Source organism: Varroa destructor, unplaced genomic scaffold, assembly GCF_002443255.2.
Source record: "Varroa destructor unplaced genomic scaffold, Vdes_3.0 BEIS01000004.1, whole genome shotgun sequence".
NCBI lineage: Eukaryota > Metazoa > Arthropoda > Arachnida > Mesostigmata > Varroidae > Varroa > Varroa destructor.
Genome location: NW_019211457.1, coordinates 39,384,886 through 39,403,114, shown reverse-complemented (window position 1 = coordinate 39,403,114; position 18,229 = coordinate 39,384,886). Strand labels below are relative to the sequence as shown.

Here is an 18,229-nt window from a genome sequence, read left to right as displayed (position 1 = left end):
ATATATATATACAAGTCGATAGCACAATAGGTACATAGAAGAGTAAGTATATAAAGCCATTCGAAATAATTCGTTTCATATAAGCTACACAGATCTTGTCGCGATTATGAAACTGATTCAAGAGATTTGTCTGATGACCTAAAGATGGTACCAAGGAACAACGAGTTACATGATATCTATCACAGCTTCCCTACCTTTTAGAGCGCTTACATGTATTGTTAGGCTCGTGGAAACCAGGTTTCCAGCACAGTCTATACCGGAACCGATGCACGGTGAAGCATTTACCGTTTAGCCCGTTCGTGTCTTTCCACCTGTTCTTCCTAATTACACCAGACGCAAAAAATCCGCATCAATCTCTGTATTTCTTTCCAGTTCCTAAGCTTAGTGTCAAAGGCTCCCGTTACTTGGAGCTAGCTGCGACCACGTAGGCTTTCGAACAGCAGTGGCAAGTAACCTAGGAGATACGTGAGACGATGTTGTGTCACTATGTGCAGTTCTAGTGTTCTTTCGAGGAAGGTGGCTTCGACGCGATTTAATTGTTCGAGATTTTCAACTGTTAGATATTCCCAAAAGACGCGCATCTAATACGTTGCGGTAGGAGCTAGCTTGAAATTGAACAAGTTAAGAACGGGTGCAAGGGACAAGCAACAAGATAATCTGACCGCCTGTGTGGCCAACACTGCCTTCCTGCATCTTTCGGTGACACGCGCAGTAAAACTTCTAAACACAGAAACTAGTTTACATAAACAAGAGGCGACTGGCGCGGTACAAGGTACAAGTAGCCGCTGTCTTTTTGAGCTCCACCGCCTACGTCTTGATAATGTACACGGTTAATCCTGAATGTGTAACTGCCGTGTGTAGAGCTTGCTGCATTCGAATCATATACTACTAAATCACCTTTATAGAAGATGATTTCTACTGATTTCCTCAGCCCTCAGTGGTCTCAGGTTGTTGTTCTGAGCAGGGTCAGTTTTCTATATGAAGGGCAGGAGTTCGATCACTACGTCGTCATTGGTTGTTTTGTTCTCCTGTGGAATCGTAGCGAGAACATTGAGTATATTCATAGGGACACCTACCTCAGCGTACGTCAGCCTAACACTGCCACTGGGCACCGAATTAAAGACTTCTTTAAAGTCAACAAATACCGCGCGTAGCGCATTGGGTAACCTAGTGCTCTCTTGGCGTCGGCCATTAGGATGCTCTGTGGAGTGTCCTTTCTAAAACCTATATCGCTTTGCTGGGATGTAACCTGTGGGTACGCTAACTAAATAGCAGTCCATTCCGTTAACTAGCACGCCGGGAAGCAGTTTCTTATAAACGTTCGGGAGCCCCTGTCATGATGACGGCGGAGTTGGGTCATTTTTTCTTTTAGAAATCACTAAGAAAATAGCGTCTCTTTACTAAGCTAGAAGTACACCAGTATGTAAGCGATTATTTACTAATGTTATCCAGCGCTGAGGCAGAACGAGGACCCACGCTAGATACCTGTTGCAAACCTTCTGTAGACAGACGGCCTTATTAGTACGCATGCTCTTAAGACCTTGCAGTAGTTTCCGCACTGTGAAACCTTATTGAAGGGTACCGCATTGTATTGGAATCCCCTCTTCACACGCTGCGACGGTATACCACGCGTGCTGTTGTATACCTTGATGTAAACATCTCTGATAGGTGATTTGTGAAGACCAAGAAGTTAATCGGGCAAACGGTCGAACGGCTGTGACGCGTTAGCGAGTTGTATGGTTGCCGGTCTTCATCGGTGATCAAGCGAGTCTTCAAGGCTGTCTAAGGTGTTATCACCTTTCTGATGCACACATTTCGCGACAAATCGTTTTAAAAAAGAAGGCCAACGTGTAGAACTCAGGCTGTACATCAGCATCGATCAAAAAGCCACTCGGCCCTTCCGGGCAAGGTTGCAGGTGTAATTGAACCACAGTCTGTGCTCCCGGGGTACGGAGGGGCTATGCTATAAACTGAAGAAATTTAACCAGATGCTATGCATAAGTTTCGGTATTCACCACGTCAAACACAGGAGGAACTTTGGGGGGGGGGGGGGGGGGAGTGCGTTTTAGGAAATTGGCTACATCAGGCGTCGCGACAGTCCGCACAGGTGTAACATGGATCCTGAGGTCTATCGCTATGAGCAAGTTACCATAAATGCTTGCGCCCTTTTGGCAGTGAGTTATTCTCATCTTGAAACTTTGCTTTTTGGATTATTAATAAGATCACTGAGCAGAAGCTGATGGCCAGGAGCGGAGGAAAGCGAATTATTAAGCACATGGTATATTGACGATGCGCGACTTCGGCCCATGAAACCTGGTAACTCCTAAATCTATTGAGTTGCTGAAATATTTTTCTGCCATAGATAATTAAACCCAGATGAAAAATTAAGTTATGATAGAAAGTTGCCAAGGGTGCTGCAATTCAATGTGGAAATATTCTCTTAGAGATAATGGTCTTCTAAAGAGCGAAAATTTCTGTTAATCCATATGAGCTAAATGTTTTAGTGACTTTTTAGTAAAATGGCCCAGTTATACAACGAATCTTGTGATCGAGTTAATGATATGCACTGAAAATATCTGAAGATAAACAAGGGCACACAGTATATAATTATGAATCACGTGTTTCGTGTTGACGCTTATCATATAATATGAAAGATGATTAATTGATGCTTTTCTCTAGCAATATCCAAGTTCAAATCATCAGTAGATGAAACATATACAATCCATGATTGTCGACGCGCTATGCCCATGGAGAATTCAACACAGAATGGGCCATAGGAAAGCTTAGATCAAGACAGTCCTCTATAAAAGGATCCCAGCATTTATATAGACTACAAATAGACGTTGTAGCGAGTAGCAACAACAACGCATAGCGGCCAAGATACTGATGCATACATCAGAGCCTGCGAACGCAAGTGCGACCCCAAGCGCCAAGCATCGTTACTACCATGGGTGATGCTAGTGCCGCCTAACGGAGGATTTTATAATGCTTCCTTCCGCGCTTCTTCTTTTCGTTCTCATTGGCACTAGAAGGACAAGCTTGTGCTCGGCAACGGCCATAAGAGAAGGCTATCAGTAAATGAGTGACCGAACGCAGCTGAAGACGTCGAGTTCTCCACTTTTTTCCATCCGATGAATTAGGGACCACTTCAATCGCTGTACGAAAAGCTGGTTCTTTGACAGGCATTGCTGGCAGCAGACCGGCCGCCACCACGCAACCCCAAATAGTATCTCCACAGACTTGCTGCTGGGATTGCACTTTAGCAAAGCGTTAGGCGGTCCCGACCATCGAAAAGCCAGTACGAGACAGCAACAAACACGGCGGAGGGAACAAGCATTTTGAAAAAGAAGAGATGAGATCTGCCGCAAACTCTCATGTTTGTACTACGGTCCCCATATCGCGCAAGACATCCCGGGGTCCTTTGGGCTACAACTTCATCGAAAGGCAGGCAGCCGAAGAGCTGTCGTCTAGACGACATACTTATCGCCACTCACTATCGGACCGGCGCTTCCGAACGGTTTCCGCTGTGCTAGATGCATCCTATACACGGAACAGGCGCTACTTCGCCTTCGTGGCTGTAGTTACCAATCCCTCGCCCGGCAATACGGGTAGAAGTTCCCGAACTGATTCCATTTATCCACATATACCAAAAGGGACAGCACAGTTGGTCAAGGCTTGCACAGCTTATAGTTATATGTTGCAAACAATGTCTAAATAAATCGTGTAATTTCTCATGCTACACCGCAATGAACTAACGGGACGCTCAGCAAAGATACTCTACAAGATTCGAATTAGATACTTCATTCTAAAATAATTCTCTGATTTCAACCTTATTTTTATACATTTATTATAATATTGCTGTAAATATATACATACACAGGTAGAATTGTGGGCAATGGCTCTTAGCATCGTGAAGATGTAGTCAACTTATATATGTCTACGACATATATAACCATACGTCGCTGCGACCGGAATCTATGGGATATACTAAAATTGGAGACATGAGCACACCGATAGATGCAAGGCTCCTAAGTGCTTCACAGCTCGCTATGGCTTCACGTGTGCATTTGTACAGACTTTACGGAGTCCCTACGGACCTCTAAATGGCCCTTTGAGCGCTCTCCAGAGAACATATTAATCATTACGTTAATATGCAGCACGCGGTTGAGGCCCACAGGAAAACCATGAACGTAGTCGTTCGTGTTTTCGCGACTATCGGATACCACATTTTACGAGTGAGAACGGAAATTCATTATTTTTCCCTTTTGTTTATACGTAACGAAACGCAGACACGTGTACGTGCGAGTAATAGTTCTCCGTTATAATACTTTACATTGACGATGTGTTATCGTATATACGTAATCTACTATGAACTGCGTATATAAGCATGAACTACATGACACCTATAGCTTTTCACTTCCAGCCGATTTATTCTCATAGGCTTTGCGCTTAAGCCAAGTTGGCTGTTTTTCGGACGCTTGCCTAAATGCTCGTGTGATAGATATCCCAGTAGATCGACTAACGCCAGGGGTAACAGTAGCAGCAGCAGTAAACCTTTCCTACTCGATCTTGTATCTTCTTCATTCTTCTCTACTAGGCGAAAGAGGGATAAGATCAAGCAGTTTACCATCTGCTTCCTGCCTGTCCCGACGTTCCTTTTTGGCACTTCTTGTATACAGTTACCATCACTGTTACTACTGCCACCCCCTGCATACTTACCCCTCGACTATACTGTTCACCTACCGGTTACCAACTTCGCCTGCCTGCCACCGATTTCCACTTCCTGAGGTAAACCAATCAGTTCCCGCTAGTTCTACAGGGCAGCTCTTTTCTGAGCTACTGGATATATTGTGCATGTGGGGAACTATAGAAGCAATGGCACTGGTTAGTAGCAGTACAACGAAGATCGAGGACTTATAAAGTCTGGGCTGTGGAAAGCATAAGCCTAGACGAGACGTGTGGTGATCGGGTTAGGTTATGGGATCGGCATCGGCGGGACCAGGTCTCAGTAGGGCTACCAGGGAGGATGGAGTGACCACGAGTGGCAAGATATTGCGGTCTGATTGATGGTTAATGATGATTGACCCCTTTTCGTCGTTTCCATCATCCGGAAAAGCTCGTAGGTTTGCTTTGAGACTCTCCTTTCTTTCATTCGACCTGTCTCATGGCGTCACTCGTTGCATCAGTGGGTCGTCATTTCCCAGTTCCCTAAAACTGAGATACACTGGAGCTCCAATGCATCGAGCGCTGATACTGCATGGCCTCCGACGGATGGCCGTGAGGAGGAACAGGGGTGAAACGGCTTGGCAGTAGTTGTACAGAGATCGAGAGGGTATGACGGAGAGGGGGCGTAGGAGGAGAGAAATTGGAACGAAGAGTTGATGCGACCAAGTTAAGTTGGACTGAGCCCTGCCGGGTCGGTCATCGATGAAGACTCGTCGAGGCTCGACTCATCCGAAGTGGCAAGGCTGAGCTTCCGTCTCCAGTTTCCGGAGCGGACAGAGCTGATATCCCGGACGTTCGGAGAGAGCGCGACTAGACAGAGAATGGCGGCGGCCGAAGAGGCAAAGTCAACCCCAAACGGGTGGTGGACAGCCGACAGCGGCTATTGGGAAAATGAGGTTGCAGGGTGTTAGTCACTGACACATTCATTGGTGGATGATTGCGGCTAGAAGCAGATACACATAGACTCACACACATACGCATACGAACTCAGTCGATGTCCAGCCGGCGACGTCGATAGATCACAACTAATGGAGCCCTTAATTGCTGGATTAGAGTAGGAGGAACCGAGCGCGGGCTTACAGGCGGAGCAGCGGACCTCGCTCGGAGGATAAACGAACGGTGAAGACCCATACAATTCCCAGATAGCTGTTTAAGTACTGTGCAGTTAACGGCCTGTTAACTGCTAACAAAAGGCTAAATAATCTACTACCTGGGTTGAGCAGGCGCGGTAACTAAGCATAGTAGATTTAACCAAAGAGGAGGTATTGACGACTTCTGTAGACAACGCCGTGTATGATGCTGCCGTTTGATGCGAATGAGCGGAATCATTGCAAGTGAAGTATATGCTTCGAGGACATAAGTAAAAATGCAGCAACAGCAGAAGACTGCAAAAGTTATCGAACCGTATGAGCTAAAGTTAATCTTAACGAGTGAGGTGCAAGCACCATCTCATCTGTCTTGTTTTGTCCACGTCGATTGACCGAAAAATGTTTAAACGAGACACGATTCGTATGTTTTGTCGTTTATATACGTGGCGCGTATACCTCAAAAAAATACAGCGACCCGTCAACAGGGTGTGGAAAAAACTTTTCCGCATGACGAGTGCAGGATGCGGAGGTTACAGGGAGTTTGGTTGTGCTAACCCCCTTAAGTGAACTTTACGACGCAGCTTATCTTAGACTATTTGTAGGCTTGTTTCTCATGTACGTATAATATATGCCTTTATGTCTTTACTGGCTGAAAACACTGGAGTCTTTATACTGCGTGAAAGATAGTGCTAAATAACCTACTTTAATATCAGAGATGATAATCTACGTATGATTGTGGCCTTCAACACAGCACCGACCATTTTACGTGTAGCGTCAGCCAATTCATTTGTCTATCGTAGTATTTGAACTTTACAGTCGTAGGAACAAGTACATATGCTCATACTGTACAACAATGCCTATAGAAAACGCTAATCCCAATGAAACTCGCTAAGTTTCGACGTCCGAGAAAGAACTCTAAACTTGACCGTTGGCTCATTAACAAAAGCTCGGTAGAGTATATTACGAGTACAGCGCCCCAGCAGCGCTTCTCGAGTCAAAATCTTAGAGGGGAAAACACATCATTGGCCTTCTTTTTTCTCTATCGGACGACAGGGTCATCTGGAGTTCGGTGTCTCTTATTTTCAGCCGGTCTGGTGGACCAGTTCACCAATGGAGGCTTATGGAACCACCAGCGTCGAACCTTGGACATAATCCTGCGCTAGTAAAGCTCCTTCCCTAACCGTTTGTTGCTGCGTTCTCCTGTCCGGACCGGGCCTGGCCGTCCTCATGCCGAGTCGGCGCTAATCCTTTCGTCCTTCCATAATGAGTAGGCAACAAGGAGACGCGGTAGCGCTATCGGCAAGATAATGTCATTTTTGACTTGAATTTGTCGTGCTTCTCATTCTTCGCACCCCATAGCTCTCCGTTTTGCAAAGGTTCTCAGCAGTGAAAAGCATTCTTGCTACCTTACGTCGTTGCGCTGTGGTGGTTGTGGCCCTAGCTGGTTGATGCGATGCTGTGGCGTACTCGCTCGTGGCGAAATAGGACGACCAAAATAACCTCGTCGGCAGTGGGACAGTGGGCTACAACGAAGCGGTCCGTACAAAGCGACACAGAACCAGTCCAGGCTTTGGCAGGCTGCATCTCCCGGTCGTCCGTCCAGCTCGCCGAGGCCGAGCGATAAGCATCATTACGGCAAGCCAAAGCGCGTACAGGCCTTAGTCTAATCTTTGTTCGTTCTATTCCCGATTAATGAATGGCTTTAATTATGAAAAGGCAAGACTGCTATCTCAGCTCCGGTCGCTCCTCCGTGAACGCGTCGAGGGACCGTCCGAACTCCAAGTGCCCTTTGCTAGCTTTTAGACTCTTGCTAGAAGCACCACCCAAGTCAGCGATGCTACCACTTCGCAGCAAGCAAGCCGCATGCTACGACAGTATGCGTGAGCATGAGGTAGCTTCTCGGCTAGGGAAACCGGCCAACGCATTGATAACTGCAGCAGTTACACTTTTGACAGATGTAGGGTCGGGTTTTCGAAAAGCATTTGTGTACCAGCGCCAGGGAAATGCCCTGCGTTGGTATATATTATTTGTTAAACAAACTATAGTCGTTTGGTACCGCACGACGTTTTTACTCTGTGTCTGAGCGTCGCCATCATAAAGGCCTGCATATGAGCTTACGGACTTATGTGTCGTTCAATGAGCGAGGTACCTTGTTTGATCTTCCGCATACCCACATATTCAATTTCTCGACTTCTTGTGGTCTCGCTCGGTCATGGCGAATAGGACGAGTCACCGTCTTTTCTCGCTCTTTCTTTTACCAACTCCATATTCATACTTCGACCATGCAGAAAGCCTATCGCGACCCAGCCCAGTCGGCCCAATGTGCCCGACCGCGATAGCACCGATAAAATCCCATTCCAGCAACGTCGGTATACATCGCCACCTCCTTGGCGTTTGCTTTCCTGGTGTACCCGTTTCCTTGGGTTCCGCTGCTTGCGGACATTTGACCAGTTGGCGACTATGGGTTGGTAATATGCGGGCACGTCAACCGAACATTCTTCGCTGGCCTCCTCACTTCCGGTCGTCGCTGTCTGATTTTACTCTATCGGCCGGACCTGACCGTCTGCTTGCCTAGCGGCCAACTGTTGTCTCCTTTTGGCCACCTTTCCCTTTCGTCTTTACGAATGGCCGGGGACGGAGGAAAGGTAGAAACGGACGAGAAGCGCAGGACGAGCAAGCAGGGACATCGACAGGACAGGCCAAGCAAATGTAGTAGCCTAAGCGAAGCCAAACTGGCGAGTTGGTTGGATCTACATCGGCTGGTCGTGGACCAGGTTGGTCATGCTCGTGTTTGGGACGAAATAGGGCGTCCCCGGGGACACAACTGAACGAAGGCAGAAAGCGGGCCGTAGAAGAGAAAAGCGAGGAAGGCGCTTGAAGCAGCCATACAGCCAGACCGACTGACAGACCACCAGGGCCAACGCTGGGCTGGTCATGTTGGGTCTACAGTCTTCGCTACGTACCTTGCTAACTGAAAAGCTCGGTGCTCTATGTTGTGTGTGCTGAAATGGGGCGTTTCGTTCTCGTCGGCGTTGGCTTTGCGTACCTTCCTACATCAGTGCTCGAAGCTGGCACAGCTGCCCACAGGGCCTATGGGAATCACTTGGGGATAGACGGAGTCTCTGGTTGGCGTCAGAGGACCACCCGAACTCCTCAAGGCCTGAAGACACCCCCTCTCGTTTCCGAGTCTTCCACTAGTGCTGTCAAGCGGCGAGCTATTTGCAACGCCAATTCAAGGTAAATTCTCGATCCAACAGGCGCAGCTGGACGCAGGTCTTCGAGAAGCCCTGCAGTTCACTCTACAATGGACCGGCGCCTGTTAGCGTGTATGTATTAGCGTTGAAGTGAGTTGGAGACAACTGAGAATCAGTGGCATAGGGGACACTACGATATGAAACAAGGATATTTCTTACTCTCCATACGAAATGAAAATTAGCGTTTGGGTTAAAACTAAACTAATCTATAGGTTCAGTAAGAAAGAAATTGTTAACCGTAGTCGCTATTCACTCGGAGGAACATCGGCTACGAATATTTCCATCGAAATCCCGTAACTTGATATTACTATATATAACTTTACCATACACAATAGTCTTGTTTAAAAGCCCGCTTCGAAGCTCTCATACGAAACAAAGTATAGATGCATCCCGGAAAAAAGACGCAGGCGGCCCTCCGTGGCTGGTTATGGTTCTTGTCAGACGAAGTTGGGATTGACTTTGTGTGTGCGCCAACGCCGTGGTGCTTTAGTGATGCTGGTGCCAATGCTGGTGGTGCCGGTGCCTACAGCAGTAGAGTCGTTGACTAAAAGAAGCAGTGCGGCATCTCGTAGTGCTACAACGACATGCCTGACAAAAGGGTTACACATGACAGGACGTGCCGTACGGGCGGCGGAAAATAGGGTCGACAAGCGGCAACGGTGGGCTCGCCTGTAACCAGTCGTAGTGGAAGGGGACAATGCGAACTTTGACAAGAAAAAGAAGAAGCGGGAGCGTCAGGGACGACTTAAAGAAAGGAGAATAAGGGTCGGCCAGGCAGTCGGTTAGTAGAAGCAGTAAAACGGGAGTGACGAACAAATCAAAGAAGACTGTTCTTCTTTGCCCACCGACACGACCCGGCGTTCTCGCGCGAACAAGAGTTGCACTCGTACCAATAGCACGAGCAAGCGCTAGTCAGTAAGCAGGCGAGCAGACATTCCCTGGCCGGCTGTTCGCCTTTAAACCGACCGACCGCCCGCTGCCGCAGTCGCTACTACCGTTACCGCCGAAGAGTTTCACCACCAAATATAATAGTTGTGGTGGTTGTCGTTGTTGTTGTCGCAGCAGCAGCGCAGAGAGTGCAGTTCCGCTCGGCGGAATCTATTCTTCAACTCTTGGAGAGACGCTCCTTCAACACACGACGATGCAGCTACGGCACAACCGACACCGTTCGCGGCCACTTGCCCATCACTGGCGTGTACCGCAGAGCAGCAAGCAACCTCAAATTACGAATTGGATGGTTCGACGACTACGCCATGGCTCCCGCCGCCGAGACCGCTGTCATTGCCAAAGTCCTGTTTCATGACCCCCATAACATACACACGACGGTACGGGTTGTAGCGTCTAGAAGATAGCGGGTGGGCAAGAGTCGTGGAGAGCCCCCGTACCAGACACGTAACGGGACAAGAAGAGCACGGCGAACTTTTTCACTATCAAGGCGGGAACACCGCTGCTGCTGTGGTGGCACACCAACCTCTTTCGCGTATGGAAAGACGCCTTACGAAGGAGGCGGGGATAACGATGGAACAGTACGGACAGGCAGGCACATCTATTCCAACTACCGAATAGTACACGCTACAAATAGTAGCAATATCGGCGGCGGATCTTTTTAGATAAATACGCACGCCCGTATCCATAAAGCTTGACAGTCGATGCTGTAAAATGAGTTCTAAACGTTGCTTCTGCTACAGAGGGTGCGACAGCTAGTACTAACAATTCAAGTGGTAATAGTGGCTGTCGTTACTTAGTGGAACGGTACAGATCTTCTATTTGATGTCACTGTTCGGCCATTTTTAAGACAAGAAGAAATCAAATTCAATTGTTAGCCACATACAATGCGTATCGCTGGTGTAGTCGAACACATCTCGTATAAGGACATGTAAAAGCTTTTTAGCAATACCAAATATGGTTTATAGATATCTACGCGTTTTGTTTCCTAGTTATTTTTCCTGCACCGGACTGAGATCACCTTATTTTCGCAGGAGAAACATACATCAACGACTATCGCTATCATGCCACAGGTCCCATGCGGTTCCGTAGTGAATTAGCGACACGAAGTAGGACACAGGATGGCTTCAGCCGCATGAAGCCGGAGTTGAGAATGAAGCCAGAGTTGTAGATGAGCAAGAGGAAAAGAATAGTGTAAGTTCCGGTGGTTTTATAAGTACGGTAGTATCATGGTTCAGGCCAGCGGTCGCTAGCTACGCTCTAGCTGGCTGTTGCCCTTTCTGCTTGTACAGCCACTACCGCCGCTGCCGTCACGTTGTGCTGGGGGCTAGGGCCATTGGGAGCCAGTGGGAAACCGACAGACAGGCAGTGCGTATTGGTCGGAACCGGACAACCAAACGGGACAAAAGGGGCTTGAAGAGCGGGTGGAAGGGATAAAGGGCCGACGAGCTAGGCGAGGTGCAAACAGATACACAGTATGATTCTTTTCCCCCGTCGACCACAATCCCTCGCCTTGCTCCCCTCTAGTACCAACAAAAAGGAGCAGAAACTGCTGCCCGTCATGAGGCTAACGCAGTGTACTGATGGTGAGCTGCTGGCCGTGGCTTGGCTGTATTGAGGACCACAGCTCTTTCTTCAGGTCGGCTGCTGCGATCTTTCTTGTAAAGAGGATTTGCGGAAGAAGACTGCGGAATACTATGGCCGCTAGCGGCAGCAGCAGCACAAATGTCTTCTTTTTCTTATTCCTTTTGCCCAAGGAAAAGGAGAGCAAAGAGGATGTCTGCAGCTTCCGGTGATTCTGTACAGATAACAATATACATTATGATAAGGTCCTGGGAGGAATATAGCTGCTTACCTTTTTTCGCGTAGCAGCTGCATGCGGTTCGTGTAGCTCCTTTTTCTGTAAGAGAGAAAAAGGAAAAGACTCCTTGTTAGGGGGTGTTGCCATATGGATTGGTATCGGTAGCGTTCGCAGCTAGTGTTCGACGTTCGCCAGGTTTGATTCTGTAAGACAAGAAGCTGTGCGCTATGCTTGCTTATGTGAGCTATCACACCCTTATTCTGCTAGCTTGTCGCTTGCTCGTCCAAGCACTGCCGGCAACGCGGATCAGCATGTGATCGGACAGCGACTACAGGGGCATCGCCTTGGCACAAGATAGCGGCTTTCTTAGAGAAGCGGAGGGAGGAAATAAAGCGACGGCACATTTTCTCTCCTGCATGCTGGCAGGTCGTTTTCGTCATAGTACGATATGCGCATTGTCTCGGTACTAATGCAGTACTGCATTAATAAACTAACAATTAACTGCGCTAGCCATAAACGCGTACGTCTTTTCCTCGCATTTCCTTTGTCCTTCCGAGGCTTTATCAAAAGCATACCTAGGCAGCGTATGTGGAACAGCTTTTCAAATGATCTAAGAAATCGTTTAAAAAAAACCAACCATTGAAAACAAACTCTAACGGTTCAAGAAAGTGTACGAACTTGCCGGGGCCGCAAATGTAGGGGAGCTGCTCGTTGTCGCCTGCGACTGGCAAACGCTTCTTCAAGAACGTGTGATGAGAAACATGTTTTCAGCCCCATTAGTAGCCGGCCACCCCTACAGGCGTCAGTCTGCAAGTAAGCGAACCAGTTTTGCAAAAGTTTGCTACAGCAATAAGCAGCCATACGCCGATGGAGCCGCAGATAACTACGCGAAAGGCGAAAGGGGTCTTTCGTATCCGCCGCGCATCGTCGGTCTGTTCCAACCGTTCGGTCTCCCCTGTCCGACCGTAATCCACTACATTGAAATGCATTAGTACCTTAAACACGACACAGCCTCCGGGGAGCCCACGAAACGGGACGCGGGTAAAGGGAATGTTAGTCGGAGCAAAGGACAAGAAGGAGACTTCGGCTGAACAAGGGCTCGAAAAAGGACTTGGCGCAGATGCAAATGTGCTATTTTGATTGTGTGCGTCTGTCTGTCCCCAGCGAGCGAAAAACAGAAAGAGTGAGAGAGTGCGCAACGGCGCCTAGACCGTGCTCATCCCAATGTGCGCAGCGCGTCACCCGGTCGTTGTCGGTAAACTCGTAACAGCACTCAGCGTTCACAACGGAGGCAGCGTCAGCAGTACCAGCCTAGTATCGACATATCACAACCATCATTGCTGCCTTTCTTGCTACGGTTGCTTCCGAAACCGGCCTCCAAAGTCTGCTTCATTGCTATAATCGTCTTGGTTGCCTGTTCCCGATGGTGGTTATGCCAGTGCACTTGGTGCTCAACGCAAAGATACGCAGCAGACGACGAACAGCACAGCCACATAGGCGTCTACTGAGCACCGACCGAGACACCATATAGTTCTACTCATGAGCACTGAGATCGTGTTCAGAGACGCCACCGCCGGCGCAATTGTCAACGAGAAACGACAGTTGGGTAGCCGCAGTAGCGGCAGTTGCATTCGTGTGCCAGTAGTGCAGTGCTGCCAGTGGGGTTGTGGATTCTCTGAGGGTGTTAATGGTGCGACTGCTTTCCCTATCTTCGTCAACGGCATCGTCGCGGCGCTCTCATCTCGATGGTAGTACCGGTGCGCATAGCCCTGGCTGGAGTAACAGCAACCACATAGGAAGCAGCCCATAGAAAAATAAGAAGAAGAAGAAGCTTAAAGCCTCTAAAAGTGTGTGGACCGAAGCTTGAGCCAGTCTGCAGTACCATCGGCAGCAGCGGCACCAGCATGCCACCGTGGTAGCAAAGAGGCTGGCAACCAGCAAGCGACCGACGGAATGGGGAGTCGACGGGTGAGATATAAAATGAAGAAAGTCGAATCATTACGCCTCACTCAGACGACGGCGGCAGTGGCGAGCAGCCTCCCACATACAGGGCCACAGACGCACACCGACTTGCGGGGCACGACGAGAGCGAGGATGGGGGCGAGGATAAGGGCGACCACCGGACGGGAAACGGGGCGACGTGTGAGGAAGCCGTAAGATACGAAAGAAGGGGAGGCACAGAGCAAGAACTGCCACCGGCGGGAAAGCCATGGGCAGGATAAGTGAGAAAGAAATAGCAAGATAGAGCGAAAGCCGGAGCGAATGACACGATAAAAGCAAAATTTATTCATGAGGTCGCCTTGAGGTTGCCAAGCGTCCGAAACAAGTGACAATGCGGCATGCAGCAAGGCAGCTTGACAGACAGCGCGGTCTCTAGCAAACTCTGTCTGTCCGTGTCGGTTTCTTGAACGGTTAGACGACGCCGTTTGCATCGTCGCGTTAGTAGTTGGATCGTAGTCGTATCAGCGGTCGTCGTCGCTGGTAAGCTCGCCCTACACGCGTCTCGTGTATACAGGTACACATAAGGTGAGAGAGAGCGTAAGACTACTAGCCGGCATGCACGGAAGGGGTATTGGAGCCGATCGAAGCAAAGAAAGCCACGAGGGGTGAGGACTTGACTTTTGAAGAATGAAGAGCCAGTAACCTTGTCGAAACGAAGCATCGGGAGAGACCAGAGTTCAATGATGCCTCTGGGTATTTTTGAGTGCGTGTGGGTTCCTATTTGTGAGGCGCATCGCACGTTCGATGAGCTTCCTGCAAACAGAGAGGCCTCTCTTTGGCGAACTCAACCCCTTTGAATCCACATCGAAGTCCTTATCGCTTCATCGACCCATTGCGTCGCTCTTGCCATAAGGGGATTCAGGACCATCAATGGTTGCGGTATTCAAGGCTTGTCAAACATTTCCATTTATTGGTGCCTACGAGCTGACTTGCTTTCTCTAGCATTGCTTGCGCGCTTCAGACATACGGGAGCCCATTAGTTCTCGAAAAGTGTGATTCGATTCATTTTCGCAATTAGCAAATCGAGGGCAATGACGATTCCACGCGCAAACATTCAACTTATATTATAAGAAGTAACGGCAGTTGCTGATGAGTTGAATCCTGTGTGCACTACTTAACGTGGCTGCTAGACAGATATTGTTTATAAGCTCTTCACTAAAGATGAAGCTTCTCAGCGTCGAGACCTAGCTATAGTTTTTATACTGGTAGGGTGGTGATTTGATTACGACAATTAAGCTATATCTTTAAAGTAAGAATATGTGGGGGTTCACGATTGCCCAGCCTGACTGCCTGGTAAGCAAGCCGGTGTATTTTGAATTTTTTGTCAACTTAAAAGAATCGCGCCCTCCTAGTGCTGATGCTTCCGCTGAAGGCCAATTACAGCGCGGTTCAGGGTTCATTAAAACGGCTGACGGTCGTCGTAGACGGTTAATGCCATGCAGAATATGTGATCTATTCTGTCTCTATACAACACAATCATTTTGCGTTGATAAAGTTATTTAACCAGGAAAAATTCTCCCGAATGATTAAAATAATTTTCAGTTCTTCAGAAAAACGATAATCTCGCCTAAGTGGTATAAACTGTTGACTTTGCTAATCCAAGCAAATAGGGCAAGGTTCAGCAATTCTTCCATACTTAACTATGAGATCGACGGTATGTGCTACCCGGACTCGCCTGAACTATTGGTCCTCACTCATTCCAGATCTAAAATTGCCCCTATTTTTCTATTGATTGCTTGGGCTAGCCGACTAGCGTGGGGGCGCTTTGGGTTCGGCTGTGTATGAGTGTATGCCTGGTGGTGTGTATGGCCGCGGGTGGACGGCCGTGTTTTCGTTCGTTATGTGTGAGTAGCGGAACCGACGATGATGAAGAATGCCTTCGTCGTCGGCCCGTCCCACACCACGCTCTATGACCTCCCTCAATCCTTGGCAGCGGTAGTAGTCGAGAACGCAAAGCAGCAGGAGTGCTCTCTCCTCTGAACTCTTCTTCGTCAGACCTAGTCAAGCAGCGCCTCTCCGCTTCGACGCTACAGACGACGTGCCAACAAGGGGGAAACGGAGGCTGGGGGTTGTGAAGTTTTGAAGCTGATGGGATCGCCAGCGGTGGAAAGCGCTGCCAAGCGAGGCCGCCGCTCGCTAGCTATTGCGACTACGCTCGCACTAGGAGGAATGCAAAAGAAGGTTAGTCGGGCCGAACCAACAGCTTTTGATGCAACCAAACTTACTCGACTTTTTCTTTCCACTGTTTAATCGGCGTTTGCCACTTAGAGTAATCCAGCTAGCTAGCTAGGCCAGTGGAATCATATTGAAAGTTTATACATACATGCATGATACAGAAATACTTTCATATCTTGTAAAACGTGCACTGTCCCAGCACCGTATGTGCTGCGCCTTGTATGCATTTTCCCAGATATGTTACATGTATCTGTGATTAGCTACGTGCCCATCTATTCAAATATCAGGACCATTGTCGCTGACCAAAGCGAATAGGCTACCCAGACTCGTTTTGTCGTCATTTTGCAGTAAAAATGATACTGATGAAAATTAACTAAATAATAACTCTGGACAAATAAATAGAGACAACATGCTGAAACATGTGACGAGATATTTCCAAGGAATTTACGATGAATTAACTGTTCCGGTAATAACATAGTTACTAAATTAATTGGACTTACTCTTAAACACGAGTCTGACTACTGGTTGCTATCATTTACTAAGCTAGTGATGAAAAATGTTGTGAAGAACTAAAGATATTGAGAAGAGAAAGACTGAAGAAATCTTTGTCTCCAGCGACGCCGGTTAATGAGCCAATATATAATGGATAATGCATTTAAAAAAGAAGCTCATGTATGACTGAAATAACACCTTAGTAATAACTACTGAGATACAGTTAGGTAGTTCCATTAGTTTCAATAACAATCAAAATAAAAGCAGATACGTCACTGACTTTATGATAGAAATTATTTTTACATGATATTGATTGTCCACGGCGCTCTTCTGCGCCGAGCTGCGCTTGCAATACAATAGAAAACTAAGCCACCATGACTGCTCTTAGTCAAGCAATTGCCGGCAGCTACCCATTCTATACTTCAACGACACTGTTCCGTATGGCGACCGGCGGAGATATATGATGCAATAGCGACCGGCCAACCCAGCGTTACTGGTTCTGTCCGCGTCCATGCCGGTACAAATTCATCGTCTACTTGTCCAGCCGTTATCCTGCTGGTTTCGGCGTCCTCTGCTTTCGCCAGGTTGTCCTCTATCGAATATAACCACAGTGTATACCCCTATACACACTTAGACGAAGTTGAGCGGGCAATGCAGACAGAAATCGTGAGCGTAACATCGAGCTGCGGGCCTTGGAGCCTTCAAGCCTCCGTCCCTCTCGTTCGTCTTTCTGTCTGTGGCTCGTTTGTTGGTCTGGGCTACATAAGTGTCTCAGCGGTTTCTTTTCAGCATAAATCTCCTGCCATCTTTCGTGGCAGGCACGGCAGAAACCGCAGGCAGCAAGGCAAACCAGCAAGTGGTACTCTTCGAGTTCAGTTCCAGAGAACCCGCAGGAGTCGGGTCCAGACGAGCCAGCTTTTACTATCACACAGGAAGAGGGAATACCAGCAGGAGGCATAACTGGAAACTTGGCCTAGCGACACCTTCGCTTCGTTGGCTGCCATCGCATTGCCCCGTCTGTTTCCATCGGGGCAGGAAGAGTAAGCCCATGCCCACCATTTCACGCGACCTCTCCTACGCATCTCTCTCTCTCTCTATCTTGAATCTACCCTCCTCTCGCGTTCTGTCGCTGACCGGTAGGCCCTTGCCCAGCTCTCCGTTGTTGGATCCTAATGTGAACGGATGCCTCAAGGTAATTGCGTTTGTTGCATTCATCCTGAAGCAAGCAGTCGTCGCGCGAGGAAATATAAGGCATTCTGCTACCCCCAAGAAACGGTCTTGTCTGCTTCGTTTACCCTGGCCTGAGCCTGTTAAGTTATAAGGTTGGACAGATCGTCTTTGGCTGTTCAGTCTACTGGCACAAACACACACAAACTGACACACACACACACACACACACATGGACTCTAGAAAGGTCCATTTCAGTTGTGCATTGTGGTTGGCAATAATTATGCCAGCCAGCGGTACGAGCCTCGAATCCTTCTTGAATACTCGGCGGTCCTATACGTCAGGTGCTGTCGTTTAACGCCTGGCCACCATGTCTTAGTTTCCGACTATTCACTGCTGCTGCTGTCCCGAAAAGGGGCTTACGATACCTGTGAAGTGATCTGGGTCGGTCTAGCTATGATAGCACACTGTGCCCCACACAACTTTCATATTTCTATCCGCAATGCCGCAAAAGAGCGAAAGACACGACTTAAGCCCATCCCTGACCCCAAATCGCTCCTCACATTTATACATTCCACTCG

General features: G+C 48.3%; 1 protein-coding gene across 9 annotated transcripts in view; it reads right to left on the bottom strand.

Moving 5' to 3' along the window:
• LOC111249422 (uncharacterized) overlaps nucleotides 1-18,229 on the bottom strand; it is a 195,007-nt gene that overhangs the window by 113,750 nt on the left and 63,028 nt on the right. For 8 of the 9 annotated variants that reach the window (XM_086989104.1, XM_022803281.2, XM_086989101.1 and 5 more), the window contains one exon: nucleotides 11,868-11,912. The exons of the other annotated variant lie outside the window; for it this stretch is intronic. The gene's annotated coding sequence lies outside the window, so the exon portion shown is untranslated. The remainder of the gene's footprint in view (nucleotides 1-11,867; nucleotides 11,913-18,229) is intronic. 9 annotated transcript variants of the gene reach the window in all.